Here is a 16,827-nt window from a genome sequence, read left to right as displayed (position 1 = left end):
TCGCTGCAAATAATAAACAGCAGCTGTGATCCTTCAGTGAAATTGGCTACAACTGCGACTTACTAAAGTACACATAAATATAAGATAAAGGATAAATGAGTAATTTAATAACAAGGATTTTGTTCTGTAACTGATGTAGACTGCGGAGACTTACGTTGGATATTATTTATTCAAGAAAGGACATCTCAAATAAAAAGGAAATGGGCACACGATTTTCATTTAAAATACAGACAGAAAACACGCTTATCAAATGCAATAAATTTACGTTGAGAGCGTTAAGAGAATGATAGCAATATCCACAAACTCAATAATCAAAGACTCGCTAAATATAAGTCCATTTCGTGATCACAGTAGACGATTCACCTGGTAAAATTTGTTCGAGTTAAACGCGATGATTCACGAGTTAACACACGGAAAACAAAAAGCAGTAACTCGCACTCCGTCTATGCGCAGTTCCGTATTGCAAACGTAGCAAGTTACCCTACTCTGGGTCACATTCAGACCTTCCGAATTCTAAAATTCCTTCAGAAGTACGATAGCGGACGTTCACCGCCTAGAAACAATCACTTATACGATTGAATAGAGCACGTTGCTCCTAGACAGGTCTTCCTTCTTGCAGAACTCGTCACGAAATGTCCAGAACCACTCCTTTGTGTGCTTCCCTCGGGAGGTCCCAGTCTCCCCTTAACTCCACCACTGTTTCGCCACCTTCCCACTCTCATTGGCTCAAGGCAATACATCGTTCTCAAGATATGCAGACAAGATTTGACTCGCTTGACCACTGCCCCGCACTAAACTAACATATTACAACAGTATTTAAATAAAAGAAAGCCGACCTCTGTGGCCGAGTGGTTCTAGGCGCTTGAGTCTGGAACGGCTCTACCGCTCCGGTCGCAGGTTAGAATCCTGCCTCGGGTATGGATGTGTCTGATGTCCTTAGGTTAGTTAGGTTTAAGTAGTTCTGAGTTCTAGGGGACTGATGACCTCAGATGTTAAGTCCCATAGTGCCCAGAGCCACTTTTTCAATAAAATAAATGCTATAAGCATTCGGTTACATTCAGACCATTTACAACAATTAAAAGTTATAGTTAGTTCATAAACAAATAAAGGAGCTTTCTTGCGCAAGTGCGCTCACGTTAAATGACAACAAAATGTCGCTAAATATAGTTTAAACAGTTATTTAGACTTGCTTGTCGGAAGTGTTTTTTGGCATTCTTTTACAAAGTTGGTGTCCGCTAACACATGTGACTAACCACTTTCAGATTAGCACAATTTTTTAACAGCATTCTACATTTAATTAAAGTTACTGACACACTAGTAAACTATTCATTCAATAAAAACTCAAGTATAACAAAATATGAGATAGTCATGCTGCATTCATTTGCTGTTAAATGTTGAGAATACGATGTTCTGACGAACATACGAATATTGAAAAAGATGTCCTAAGTCAATAAATAAAATAGATACAAATACGCAGCTTTCAGGGATGATAGCTATAGTGCAACGCTATCGTCTGGAATACCGTTAGTGAAATCGCATAAAGCGATTAAAAGTTGTTAATCCAGAGGTTCACTGTGAGATATTAACTACTGTAATTTAAAGGATATCTAAATACTGTTGAGTCATTGGCTGCGCCTATCTTTTCTAAGATCACAAATGTATTCAGATTTGCATTAAATACACTACTGGACATTAAAATTGCTATAGCACGAAGATGACGTGCTACAGACACGAAATTTAATCGACAGGAAGAAGATGCTGTGTTATGCAAATGATTAGCTTTTCAGTGCATTCACACAATGTTGGCTCCAGTGGTGACACCTACAAGGTGCTGACATGAGGAAAATTTCCAACCGATTTCTCAGACACAAACAACAGTTGACCGGCGTTGCCTGGTGAAATGTTGTTGTGATGCCTCGTGTAAGGAGGAGCAATGCGTACCATCAGGTTTCCAACTTTGATAAAGGTTGGATTGTAGCCTATCGCGATTGCGGTATATCGTATCGCGATATTGCTGCTCGCGTTGGTCGAGATTCAACGACTGTTAGCTGAATATGGAATCGGTGGGTTCGGGAGGGTAATACGGAACGCCGTGCTGGATCCCAACGGCCTCGTATCACTAGTCGAGATGACAGGCATCTTATCCGCATGGCTCTATCGGATCGTGCAGGCAAGTCTCGATCCCTGAGTCAACAGATGGGGACGTTTGCAAGACAACAACCATCTGCACCATCAGTTCGACGACGTTTGCAGCAGCATGGACTATCAGCTCGGAGACCGTGGCTGCCGTCACTCTTGACGCTGCATCACAGACAGGTGCGCCTGCGATGGTGTACTCAACGACGAACCTGGGTGCACGAATTGCAAAACGTCATTTTTTCGGATGAATCCAGATTCTGTTTACAGCATCATGATGGTCGCATCCGTGTTTGGCGACATCGCGATGAACGCACATTTTAAGCGAGTATTCGTCATCACCATACTTGTGTATCACCCGGCGTGATGGTATGGGGTGCTATTGGTTACACGTCAAGGTCACCTCTTGTTCGCATTGATGGCACCTTGAACAGTGGACCTTACATTTCAGATGTGTTACGACCCGTGGCTCTACCCTTCATTCGATCCTTGTGAAATCCTACATTTCAGCAGGATAATGCACGACCGCATGTTGCAGTCCTGTACGGGCCTTTCTGGATACAGAAAATGTTCGACTGCTGCCCTGGCCACCACATTCCCCAGATCTCTCACCAATTCAAAACGTGTGGTCAATGGTGGCCGAGCAACTGGGTCGTCACAATACGCCAGTCACTACTCTTGATGAACTGTGGTATCGTGTTGAAGCTGCATGGGCTGTTTGCTGTACCTGTACACGCCATCCAAGCTCTGTTTGACTCAATGCCCAGGCGTATGAAGGCCTTTATTACGGCCAGAGATGGTTGTTCTGGGTACTGATTTCTCAGGATCTATGCACCCAAATTGCGTGAAAATGTAATCACATATCAGTTCTAGTATGATGTATTTGTCCACTGAATACCCGTTTATCATCTGCATTTCTTCTTGGTGTAGCAATATTAATGGCCTGTAGTGTATATTCGCTGTGAGATGTTAACTACTGTAGTTTTAAAAATATTGAAATACCATTATGTCATTGGCTGCGCCTCACTTTTCTAAGATCGCAGATGTATTCAGATTTGCATTCATATTTGATGTAAGTTATTGACGAATCTCAGAGAGCTGTAACTTAGCCAACTTAAAGATTGTCTGACACTCTGCCATTTACTGGAGCATCTCTTGCTCAATGAATTGCGAGTAACAGCCATCGAAATTCGGGATTCGGGATTTGCCCCATATCCGCTCCTTTGCTAACGTAGGCGGCTCGCTTGGAGCGGCCGTGGCTGTCCGCCCGGCCGCGTCTTTCTATCGGCCCTGGGGCCGCACAGCTGCGCAAACAAATTCACCATACCTTGCCCTAATTCTTTCAACTACTGTGTAGATTTTTTCATACACTAAAATGGCTTAAGAAATCTAAAGAAATGCTATTTGTCTGTAATGACAAACAGCATCCTACTGGTCGTTGCATCAGAACAATCAGAAAATATCCCTGACAGCCTCTGAAATTTTGTTGTTGCGGCCCCGAGTTCACGGTTATCGCGTAATTTTAAATGATAATAAATGACTGAGTGAATAATTCATAGAACGATAACTGTGCCGTTATTCTTATTGTATGAAATAGCTTTGAAAAATAGAAATAATGAATCTTTTCTGTTTTATGTCTGTTAAAGCCACGGCTGATTTTTCTTTGGCTGCTATCGCCAACAATAGCATACATATCCCAACGTGAAGACATCCGTCCTATTCACGATGGATTAAAATCCTTTTTAACTACTACGCAGTAATACATCTAAACAATTCTTAATTATTTTTTCTGAGGGGCTGGGTGTTCCAGGATAGCCGCCTATGTGCAATGGCAGGGTAAGCATTTATTGATACTGTTATTAATAAAAACTGTACCTCTGGCCTAATATCAGTTGAAAAATATTGCAGGACGCCGTTTTTAGATTATTAAAATTATTCTTTTTATACTTTTAGTATTATATGACCGTTGGAAGAACTTATATAATTTTTGTCATTAATGACGTGGCTACAACAACTAGCCTACACAGAAATGGCCAGGGCAACATTTAATTATTACGTACTGAATCATATACTGGATAGGTACTAGCTACTCACAAAAATACGCGCTACAATTATTAATCTCATATGTATTCAACAAAATAATATGCCTACTCAAATAACTGTATCAGTTACAGACCGTGAAAATTTAACGCCCGTCAGTGAGGACCGCAGAATCGACTAGACAATGAAACAAAAAGCCACTCATCGTTCTTCTACAAAAAAAAAACCACATATAATGAAACCAGTGACCTGGTCCACAACCTCCACATACTATGGATTGAACGCCTCATCGGTCGTCAATGCGTCTCCTTCAGCCCTTTGAAAAGAGGCAAAATCGGTCTCGTACGATCACAGTGCTCGTCTCCAGCTACTGCGATGAGTATGTGTTGCCTGTTCCGCCGAAAGCGTGCAGCTTTATGTAATCCTGTCAGTATTGGTCTGTTGCAAGCTTCCGAGATCCAACATCCATTGAATGCAGGTCTCTTCGCAATGCGCAATATTCACTCGGAAACTGGTTGAGATGGACCTGCATTCACTCACACCAGCCAATTATTTCGGGAATATCGATGCGCGATCAGATGTGTGGTGAGGCAAGACTCTAAAATGGTTTATGCCGAAATTCTAGATTTTTGTATGCAAATATTTGGATCACATTAGCCACTGGACTGACCGTGACGTGTCGACTGGTGTCACTGGATTAGTCAACTCAATGCGTACGGTGGAAACTATGCTTTCAAGGGACTTACGGTCACAACTGTGAAAACATGCAAGATAATGCTCATAAAATGAGCGAGAACCAGATATAAGACCAATGGTAAACTTTAGGAGACCGTCACATTGTTTAAATAATCAGAAATATGTTCAAATGGCTCAGAGCACTATGGAACATCTGAGGCCATCAGTCCCCTAGAACTTAGAACTACTTAAAACTAACTAACCTATGGACATCACACACATCCATTCCCGAGGCAGGATTCGAACCTGTGACCGTAGCAGTAGCGCGGTTCCAGACTGAAGCACCTAGAACCGCTCTGCCACATCGGCCGGCTCAGAAACAGGACTAAAAAGAGGCGTACACATAAAATAAGTAGCAGGGAATACTAGTCAGGTTTGTCCAGCGGTTTAATGTGCAGGACATCTGTAAAGGAGATCGGATGCAAGATGCTGGTGCAACAGTCTAAGGAAATTGTTCAGATCAAGACAGGGAACATCAGACATAGAACGAGTTCGGGGCCATATTGCTGGCTTGATAGTGGCCCAGTCTAGCCCATACAAAAGTGTGACAGAGTGCTCACACAGCTTGAATTGGAACCTTTGAAAAAAGGGAACATTGACTGCCTTAAACCCTAATAGGAAATTTACTGTAAAGTAGGATAGATTATGATCTGTGGCACCTCTCCGAAAGAGTACAATGCTGGTGCACGGACAAGTGTTTCGGAGCACACCGTTCATTGTATAATGGTGAACATCGCGGTGCGTGTTCACACGTCGACCCAATGACATCGTCATTTACAATTGTAGTGGGGACGGGACCATCGGGATTCGAACTTCGATCAAAGGAAACGTGTCGGCTCTCCTGAAGAATTACATTGTTTTTCTACACTAGGTCGCTGGCCGTCTCCACAAAAGCCGTCAACGAGGTGAGTGGTGGATCGAAACGTGCAGCGCGCAACGCACGCAGACAGGTGGGAGCAGTATTATGCAACGGGAGACATTCTCCTGCGCTTGCTTGGGACTTGTGGCAGTAATCGAAGACACTCTGTCAGCTGCGAACCACATCTGGCTCAGCCAGCCGTTGTGGTCAAGCGGTTCTAGGCGCTTCAGTCCGGAACCGCGCAACTGCTACGGTCGCAGGTTCGAATCCTGCCTCGGGCATGTATGTGTGTGATGTCTTTAGGTTAGTTAAGTTTAAGTAGTTCTAAGTTCTAGGGAACTGATGACCTTAGATGTTAAGTCCCATAGTGCTCAGAGCCATTTGAACCATTTGACCCATCATCTGGCTCACTATCGGTCGCCATCACCTCGTACGCAAATCAGCTGCCCGTTGTTTACGAGAATAACATGACTCGTGCGTAGACATCTAATGCCACATACCTCCACAAACCTACCATCAAACAGTCGGACCGAGCGAGGTGGCGCAGTGGTTAGACACTGGACTCGGATTCGGGAGGACGACGGTTCAATCCCGCGTCCGGCCATCCTGATTTAGGTTTTCCGTGATTTCCCTAAATCGCTCCAGGCAAATGCCGGGATGGTTCCTTTGAATAGGCACGGCCGACCTCCTTCCCCATCCTTCCCTAATCCGATGAGACTGATGACCACGCTGTCTGGTCTCCTTCCCCAAAACCAACCCCCCAACTGTCGGATCCCTGGTATGCAGAACCAGTGATGCATTTCGTTCCAAGGACAGACAAGCTATTAAGCAGGTGGTCATAATTTTGTGGGTCATCATTGTATATAGAATAAAGGAGTATTAGAGCGTATTCAAAAGGAATATATAAAAGGTTTCACCCATCTATTCTGACTAAAAAACGAAAATTAAGTAAATGTGGGAAAGGGACAGTCATTTTCGATTATTTAGGTTCAAGATAACTGGGTAGTGTTAAGCAGTTTAGTATCTACCACACATTCACGGAGAATAGTGCTAGTTAAACATTTTAGGTAAAATGTTTGTGTAATAGTTCTTTTGCTTTATCCAGCACGCTATTAATTTTTTCCAGTTTTATTTCTGTAGTTTACCATGAGTGCTTGACTTGCTATAAGACTGTTTGCTCCGTGATCTGGTGTGATGGCTGCTGTAGTTATTTCCGTTGGGGAGATTATGGGCAATGCGGAAATAAAGTGGGCTCTATAGCGGTTTTGCAGGATATGCAGTAGAGATCGAAAAGTACTGTGACAGGTGGAAAATGTTGCAGCTATTCATACAAATCTAGCGAAGATAAAGAGGCTCATTAGGGAGAAGGGAAAACGTTGGTAGAAAATGGAGGGAACAAATGGTGGACTTTATGAGACCGTACTGACAATATGGAAAACCGGTTTAACTGTTGCCCAAGTTAAAAACAGATGACCTTCATGCACATGTAGTTGTAGAAGGGCCACAACGAAATTTCAGAATGAATGTGAGAAATAAGAAGGTAGAAAAGTGTTTATACACAAAGATTAATTGTTAGGTAATTCGTATGTTAGAGGTGTAGGCCAACTACTGCAGGATCATCTACGCCCAGGCTATCAGGGCAAGAACTTTTTAAAACTATGAACAACAAGGATCGGTATGTAAAGATTTTTTGAAGGAAGATACCATTGTCATAGTGGCCGGGCCGGGTTATAGTGCTGATGCTAAGTAAGTCAGCAACGAAGCATACTGGTGTGGTACTTGCCTGATTTGGGATGCCATGATCGACCTCACCGGAACACTTTGTAAGTGGGCTGCTTCTGTGTTGACAGCGCTGTGTAGCGCTTTGCATTAGATCTCTGACTGCGCTTTCTTTGTAAGAGACTCTGTGATTGGTTGGACTCATTGTTGGACGTTAATCGACAGTACTTTTGAGCAGTTGGAAGTTAGTCGCCAGCAGTGATGGAAGTACTGTTGGGGAGTTGGAGGTGAACAGTCGGCAGTGATGGATGTTAGATATGAGAAGTTAGAATTGATGGAGGATAGAGGTCTGAAGTGTTAGCGCAGGCTAACGATCTGTACATATTCAACTATGAAACTGAATATTATTCATGATTATATACCTTTGTACTAGACGTCAATGACGATTTATATTCGTGTTTGAACTGGATGTCATATTGTTAAGGTAAAAAATACATTTTTGGTTTGCAACAAAACCTTTCCTTTGCTAAACACATGACTATTAGTAGTTAGTGGCTTCAGTAGTTAGAATCTTTTATTTAGCTGGCAGTATTGACGCTCGCTGTATTGCAGTAGTTCACGTAATGAAGATTTTTGTGAGGTAAGCGCTTAATGAAAGGTACTTGTTATTATTAAGATTTCTTTTCAGTCAGGGCCATTCTTTTGAATCAATTATTTGAAGCCCGTTTTTTTTTTTTTTTTTTTTTTTTTTTTTTTTTTTTAGACGTCGGATTGCGTTGCGCTAGCATATCGTGGAACTTAGTCATTCAAGTACAGCCACATTCACTTAAATAAAGAAGTTTCTACTTCTACACCCGCATCTACATCTACAAACATATTTCGCGAGCCACCATTAGGTGCACGGCAGAAGGCACCTTTTACCACCGCTATTTCTTCAATTTCTCTAGTCCACTCACAAATGAAGCAAGGGAAAGACACGACTATATACGCTTTTGCATAAGGCCTGATTTTTCTTAGCGGTCCTTACGCGAGATGTACATATGTGGCAATAGTATTGTTCTGCAGTGAGTCTCAAATGACGGTTCTCTAACGTAACTAAATAGTGTCTTGCAGTGAAAAAGTCTTCCCTTCGAGGAGACGTATTTGAATTAACGGATCTTCTTCGAAATTCTCACGTGATGATCGAAACTATCGTTAACATATCTCGCAACATGTCTGTAAATTGCTTCGATATCTTCCTTTAATTTGACGTGGTGAGGGTTCCAAACACTGGAGCAGCACTCAAGAATGGGTTGCACAAGCATTCTACAGGCGGTTTCCTTTATAGAGCCTTCCATACAACCGATCTTGTAAGCTGATTGCATTTCATATCACGTTGTAACTTTACGCTTAAATAATTAAACGACGTGCCTGTGTCAAGCGGCAGCCCACTTATACTTTACTGTACGAAAACTGTTTTTAGCATTCTTAGAGGAAAACAGACGCTTAAGGGGGGATGTAATCGATTTTGGTGCAAAAAATCGAGTTTTTAAAAAAGTGATTTTCTTGATCTACACAGTTTAATCTATGTTGTGTGTGAGTTTCAACGTGATAGCAGCTTTAGAAACGCCTTTAAATTCTTAAACTAACTCTGCACTGGCAGCAACTCTCACCTTTTCCGATAAATGGGGAAACTCCTTGCTTCAGCTGAGTTTTTGTCAATGTGAAGCCTATTTTCTTTCGCTATCTTTGGCTGGCATCTATATTGCTGGCTGACATCTATATCTTTGCCTAAAAACTTCCTTGCATGTGATTTATTTACGATTTTACAATGCTAACATACACTACTGGCCATTAAAATTCCTACACCACGAAGATGAGGTGCTACAGACGCGAAATTTAACCGACAGGAAGAGGATATTGTGATATGCAAATGATTAGCTTTTCAGGGCATTCACACAAGGTTGGCGCCGGTGCCGATACCTACAACGCGCTGATATGAGGAAAGTTTCCAACCGATTTCTCATACACAAACAGCAGTTGACCAGCGCTGCCTGGTGAAACGTTGTTGTGATGCCTCGTGTAAGGAGGAGAAATGCGTACCATCACGTTTCCGACATTGATAAAGGTCGGATTGTAGCCTATCGCGATAGCGGTTGATCGCATCGAGGCACTGCTGCTCGCGTTGGTCGAGATCCAATGACTGTCAGCAGAATATGGAATCGCTGGGTTCAGGAGGGTAATACGGAACGCCGTGCTGGATCCCAACGCCCTCGTATCACTAGCAGTCGAGATGATAGGCATCTCATCCGCATGGCTGTAACGGATTGTGCAGCCACGTCTCCATCCCTGAGTCAACAGATGGGGACGTTTGCGAGGTACCAACCATCTGCACGAACAGTCCGAAGAAGTTTGCAGCAGCATGGACTATCAGCTCGGAGACGGTGACTGCGGTTACCCTTGACGCTGCATCACAGACAGGAGCGCCTGTGATGGTGCACTCAACGACGAACCTGGGTGCACGAATGGCAAAACGTCATTTTTTCGGATGAATCCAAGTTCTGTTTACAGCATCATGATGGTCGCAGCCGTGATTGGCGACATCGCGGTGAACGCACATCGGAAGCGTGTATTCATCTTCGCCATACTGGCTTATCACCCAGCGTGATGGTATGGGGTGCCATTGCTTACACGTCCCTGTCACCTCTTGTTCGCATTGACGGCACTTTGAATAGTGGACGTTACATTTCAGATGTACTACGACCCGTGGCTCTACCCTTTATTCGATCCCTGCGAAGCCCTACATTTCAGCAGGATAATGCACGAGCGCATGATGCAGGTCCTGTACGGGTCTTTCTGGATACAGAAAATACTCGACTGCTGCCCTGACCAGCACATTCTCCAGATCTCTCACCAATTGAAAACGTCTGGTCAATGGCGGCCGAGCAACTGGGTCGTCACAATACGCCAGTCACTACTCTTGATGAACTGTGGTATCGTGTTGAAGCTGCATGGGCAGCTGTACCTGTACTCGCCATCCAAGCTCTGTTTCACTGAAAGCCCAGGCGTATGACGGCCATTATGTCGGCCACAGGTGGTTGTTCTGGGTATTGATTTCTCAGGATCTCTGCACCCAAATTGCGTGAAAATGTAATCACATGTCAGGTCTAGTGTAATATATTTGTCCAGCGAATACCTGTTTATCATCTGCATTTCTCCTAGGTGTAGCAACTTTAATGGCCAGTAGTGTATATTAGTATGTGGAAAGTTGAATTCGCAAACTTTTACGTGGAAGTCAATATGTGTGCATAATGGGTGGTGGGAAAACTGTGTTTAAGAAACATTGAAATCGGTTTACCAACAAGAAAGAGGAACCAGCACGAAATGAAGAACATAAGCTCTCAGCCTCAGCATCGAAACTTGGAACAGGATAATTGTACAGATGCATGAATGATGTTGATATGGATTACAATTGATTCAGACTTATTGATTTAGAGCTTCTCTGCCAGGCTATGAAGTTTTCATGTTCGTGTGTTAGCTGTAAAAATACGGAATGCATGATTGTTGTTGAAGAAAGAAGACGGACAGTAGCCTGTGATTTTAAATTAATTTGTAATTCGTGTTGACCCGTGTTGCTGTGAATTTTCATTTTCCTCCTCCAAAAAAACCGACACTGGTACCTTTGAAAGCAATTTTAAGTTACCATTCACTCTGAGATGCCTTGGACAGGACAAGGAAGAAGGTAATTTATTGTGTGGTTTTCGAACATTGCCTCCACCTTGTGCAAGGTTTGAAAGAATAAATAAAGAAATATCGATGCTGTATGCGATACTTCCAAGGATTCTATGAAGAAAGAAGTGTAGGAATTGATGGAAATAAACCAAAAAGAAATAAATCCTGAGATACATATTCACGACAGTGAATCTCCTACAAATGTTACTGACCTGGATGAAAAGGGGTCACACAACTCTATATGGAGTTGATCTGTTATTGGTATTGACACAGGTAAAGTTTTAGATATAGAAATTATGTCTTAATACTGTCACCAGTGTGCAACAAGGGAAATGTCCAATACTGAAAACAGTGAGAAACTGTGGCAAGAAGAGCATGCAGTAACATTTTCTAAAAATTAAAGTGGCTCAAGTGGGGCCATGGAAGCTGCTGCAGTTGTGAGGATGTTCTACAGAGGACCAGTATGGTATTAAATATACTAAATACCTCGTTCATGGGGACTCGAATTCGTTCAAGACTGTAACAGATAAAAATCCGTACAATACAACAATAGAAAAGTTGGAATGTGTTGGCCACAACAAACAGAGGCTTGGTGGTAGGCTTCGGCACTTGCTGTAAGAGAAGAAAGGTGAAGTACCTGAGGATGGAAAACCACTAAGAGGAAAAGGCAGGCTTATTCAGAAAGAAATTGATTCTCTTTAGTTATTTTATGGATGAGTCATTAGGAAAAACACACATGATTTATAGGCAATGAGGCGTGCTGTGTGGGCAATTTTTTTCCATAAACGATCCACTGACCAAACACCAATGCATTATCTGTGTCCGAAAGACAATTGGTGTAAGTTCAACAACAGAAATGAGACACATTCACATAAACACTCATTACCAGAACCTGTTACGAATGCAGTTAAGCCCACATTCAGGTTTCTAGCAAATCCTGGTTTACTGAGGAAGTTACAGAAACACATAAAGTGCAAATGAAAGCCTCAGTAATTTAATTTGCATTAGATGCTCAAAAAGGACATTCTGCGGACTTCAAGTACTCAAAATAGGTGTCTATGATGCAGTTTTATGTTACAATTACGGAAATAATGGCAGAATTGAAATGCTGAAGAGAGTTGGTATAGATCGTGGTGTGTTTACAACAAAGGCATTTTACACCATCGACAAGAGCAGGGTCAAGAAAGCTAACAGATCAGTGTCTTATTTGCAAATACAGGCCAGGCAGATTCGAAGAGGCAAGAAGAGAAACCTGTAGGATGAGGAGTAACAGTATGGAGGATTTTGAAAGTGAGGTAAGCGTATTGCATGTAGAAGTATGAGATGAAAATCTTTGAACCTCATTTTCTCTGTTTTACATTTTTACTTTATTAGAAGCCTCTTCTCAAAAAGCATATGCGCTAATGCTATGAAATTTCTAGGAACTGTTCGCAACGTTTTGCTGTCTCCCTGGAACTAAAACATACGAGATCCTGCAATTAAATTCTGATTTTCAGATGATTGTATATATAGAAAAAATTTAATTTAGGATGGGCAAAATTAAAAACTCTGTTAAAGATACAATTTGTACCATAAATTAATAACTGTAGTTCAGTAGTCTAACAACCTTCTCAGGACCCTACAATGAAATTTTCAGATTAATTGCATGGTTAGAATTTCAGTTATGACTTTTTATAAAAAAGACAATAAAAATGAAAAATTCTAATTTCTGACAAAATATGAAACCTGCATATTTTTATATATTTTCCCGTTAAAACACAGCTCTTTTGCTTTACACATGCAAAATTTAGGATTTGTACATTAATAAATAAGGATGTAATGATTTTTTAAGTAAACGTTAACATTTTCCGTTACATCCCCCCTTAAACTGAGAAATGGAGAAAGGAATTACATATTAATGGAAGTGGAATATGGGAGAAATTTTAATTTTGCTAATGACATGTGCTCTTCGTTTGTCGTGCGACTCTCATCAACAAATGGAAGAGTATAATACAGCGAGTGTTGAAGAAATCATGAAAATAAATTACAGATGAAACAAAGTAATAATATAAACAACATACCTAAAGGAAAATAACAGCAATTAATAATAAAATCAAAATTTATACTTGTAGCAGTGGAAAAAGAGCAACAGATACGGAAACAGAATAATTCTAATTCAAAAGGAGGATTCTGACAATTTTTTGGCATGCAAATAAGAAGATGTGCTACACAAAGTCGATAACAAACATTTAGATATCAACCGACAGAGAGGTGTAGTGATGTAGTGTGCGCAGTGATTGATGTTCAGAAACGAGTGAATATAGCACTATTCTTTAACAATATCGGTGGATAGTGAGAGAAATGTTTTTGCCCTTTTCAGGAGTCCAAGAGACCGAAATGTCAACCTGATGGGAGAGTGGTAAACAACACAAAAGTGAAGCTTTCAGACGGATTTTAGGCCGTCACAGGATAGTTCATTTGGTATCAGAGTTGCCCGAGAGATGAAAGATTTTGGTTCCCTGTATGGCACATACTATTAACTTGGCAAGAAGTTCACAACATACACTACTCAAACTCATTTTGGAGACGCAAAACTTGCTTGAGCAACATGGAAGAAGACAATATGGTTGAAGAAAGTATTGTGTCGAAACGTCCACAGGACGCTTTTTCAGAGAAGCAGATGTGTAAATACACTGTCAGACAAAAATGGTGAAGCACCCACTATACTTGTTCGGATGTCAGCATAACTTCGTACACTCACATCTCAACAGTGGGTATGTAAATGATTATAGCTCTTTGTGACAGGTAGAACCGCCATTGCGCTGCATCAGCGTTGTTCTTCTTTAGTGTTGTAACCAGGCCCAGTAAGGTGTAAAAGTGCTTGAACAGCGTCAGATTTTGATTGTCAATTTGAAGGACACGGAATTGCAGCGTACTTGAGTAAGACAGCATTATTACCAAATGGCACACACAGAAAGGATCTGTATTTTGGGTCTATGTCTCTAGCAGTATTGTTGTTTGGAAACTATCAGCAGCTGTACTAGAGAATTGCATGTGTAGGTGGCTGTTGACACCACCGTAGAAACGGCGGAGCAGTGCCGTGATTGGGAAGCGTGGATTGTTTATGAATGGTGCCGCATTGTGTTCAACGGGAAATCGTAGATCGCACTACCTCGTATGACCATCGTCGTCGACTGTGGTGGCTACCTGGCGAGAGGTTCCATTGATATATTATTTTGGAGAAGCACAACGGTGTTACACCTGGTGCCGTGGTATGGGGAGCCATTGGACATGACTTCAGGGCTTGTAGTGATTGAGGCAAATATGACGGCACAACGGCACGTCACGGACATCCTTGGTCCTCACAGTTTACCTCTCATGCAACAGTATCCCTGTTCCAGTTTTCAACTTAAGTGCTCATACACATATGGAACGAGTCTCTATGAACTGCCTACATTATGTTGAGGTACCCCCGCGGGCAGCAAAATCTCCAGATCTGTCCCCGACAAAACACGTGTGAGACTAGGTCGGACGTCAACTCCGTCCCGGTGGCATATTCAGGATCAACGATCAGTTTCAACAGTTTTGGCTCGTTTACCTCAGGGTAGGATGCAACGGCTTGATGACGTACTTCGCAACAGATCAGTGAATTAATCCAAGCCAAAAGGGGCTGTAATCTTATATACATAGGTGGGAACATTCTGTCAAGTTCTTTGTAAATTTGACTCGATATTTTAATACCGAAATTTCAATACATATTGTCTCAATCAGTGAAAGTGTATTTCGTTTCCTCGTCCCCTTCTGCGTGTTTCGCAGTTTTTGTCAGATAACGACGACAGTTAGATGAAACCTTGTGGTCCAAACAATCGTACGTTAGTCTCTATAATATACTGACACCTTATGTTTTTGATGTGTCACAGTTTAGTTAAATAGTTTTATTTTAAATGACGCTTCTCAAAGATTTCTTTTACTTACATAATGAACGAAGAGTTGTCTGCAATCATACACATGAGTACTGTAAGGCCGCAAATGTTTCGGAGACGGTAACATCTATACCAAGGACAGGAAGTTGAATATTTATAACAAGGGATTCAAAGGCCCGTCTACATAGAATAGTAAACAGCCATTTACATCAGACTCGAGAAATTTGAAGCAGAACCGCCAGGCTAAATTCTTCTCGCTACTCCAAACTGTCATCTGCACACAATATAGCTTCCTCCCATCCACCTGCTCACCATCATCAGGTGAGAAAACCTAAGCCGCTCTCCCCGATAACCGATTCAACCGTTTTTCTTTTGTCTGTCGGTGTGTGTGTGTGTGTGTATGTGTGTGTGTGTGTGTGTGTGTGTGTGTGTGTGTATGAGGGGGGGGGGGGGGGGCACGAGACCAAAGTCCTACCTTGCATTAAGGTTGGACTTCTGGGATGTCTGGATACAGGGATGTATTCAAGCTTTGTTCACACGTAAGCAGGTGGGACGGCTCGCAGCCCGTGGCACTACTAAAGCTGTTGGTTTTTGTTGGACGCAGTTACAGGGGAGGGGGGTGAGGCAGGATGACTGCACGAGGGACTCGAACTTGGTGCCACCGTTGTGGTGCGATAGAGCTAGTATATTCCAGTTGTCAGGCAGTGGGCCTGAGTTCATCGATCCTATGAAGGAGTTTCTGCGTTGCATATGTGACGTGATCAGAGATGCGTGGGATCTTCAGTTCGGCGTGGATTCAAACCGTGAACGACGACAGTTTTATACGCAGTGAATGTTCGAAAGCGCATGCGCCAAGGTAAAATGAGCAAGCGCTTATTCGTTGCTGCTCCCTCACGGGGCAAGGAGAGTTGCAGCGCCTCCAGTGATGAACACTGTCGAGAAATGATATATAGTTAAACTCATAACCAGCCCATTCAGATGCCTTTGTTTCTACATATCTGACATAACTGGAGTCCCAGTTTTACTTAGCGGGCATCCATTATCAAGGTTAATGATGTTATCCCCTTGTCAGATTTCGACAGATGCTTTTAAAACATAATCCAAACAACCTAAAGGTGCTCAAGTTGATCGATTTATCGGTGTTTGAACCGCACTCCTACGGACTAGGAGAGCAGCATTTTACTGTCCTCTCGCTTTTCCTCTGCACCACTGAAACCTAGTTCGCATAAAACTATTGTAACGCTATTAGATGAGAAACAGTTGGTGAGTGGGAAAATGGACGTCTACAGACCGACAGGTTTCGGATATTATTCCAGATGTGTTCCAACCCTCCCACTGTTCTTGCAATGCAGATCTGCAGAATTTTTAGCGAGCGCTTTACTGCTGCGGTGGTTCAGCATATTTTTGCCCTGCAAAGTGGCCGCAACGGCTGTCTTCTCTGTGGAAAACGCCAAGGGAACGTATCTTATCGTTTGGCTGCCTGCTTTAGAATTCTATTGGGAGCACAAAGGAACTCCTCCTGAAAAGACCGCTCCTGTGTTTGGTGGCAGGGCACTATTTGAAATTCGTATCGGTGTGCCGTACTTCTGAGGTTGCAGACAGCATGCAAGACGTTCTGGTGCCTTCTCCTGCCGCTATACCAAGTGCGCTATCAGAGCACAGCTGTTGCAGCGGGCACTGCACAAATTTCTACAACTTTTTCTCGCCTTAGTCTGAGCCTGCTTT

General features: G+C 42.4%; 1 protein-coding gene across 1 annotated transcript in view; it reads left to right on the top strand.

Annotated features, from left to right (window-relative positions):
* Positions 1-16,827, top strand: part of LOC126416622 (uncharacterized) — a 580,403-nt gene that overhangs the window by 32,315 nt on the left and 531,261 nt on the right. The window lies entirely within an intron of this gene.

Source organism: Schistocerca serialis, chromosome 8, assembly GCF_023864345.2.
Source record: "Schistocerca serialis cubense isolate TAMUIC-IGC-003099 chromosome 8, iqSchSeri2.2, whole genome shotgun sequence".
Classification (NCBI taxonomy): Eukaryota; Metazoa; Arthropoda; class Insecta; order Orthoptera; family Acrididae; genus Schistocerca; species Schistocerca serialis.
Note: the sequence above shows the minus strand (reverse complement) of the source record. Positions and strands in the feature narration are given on the sequence as shown.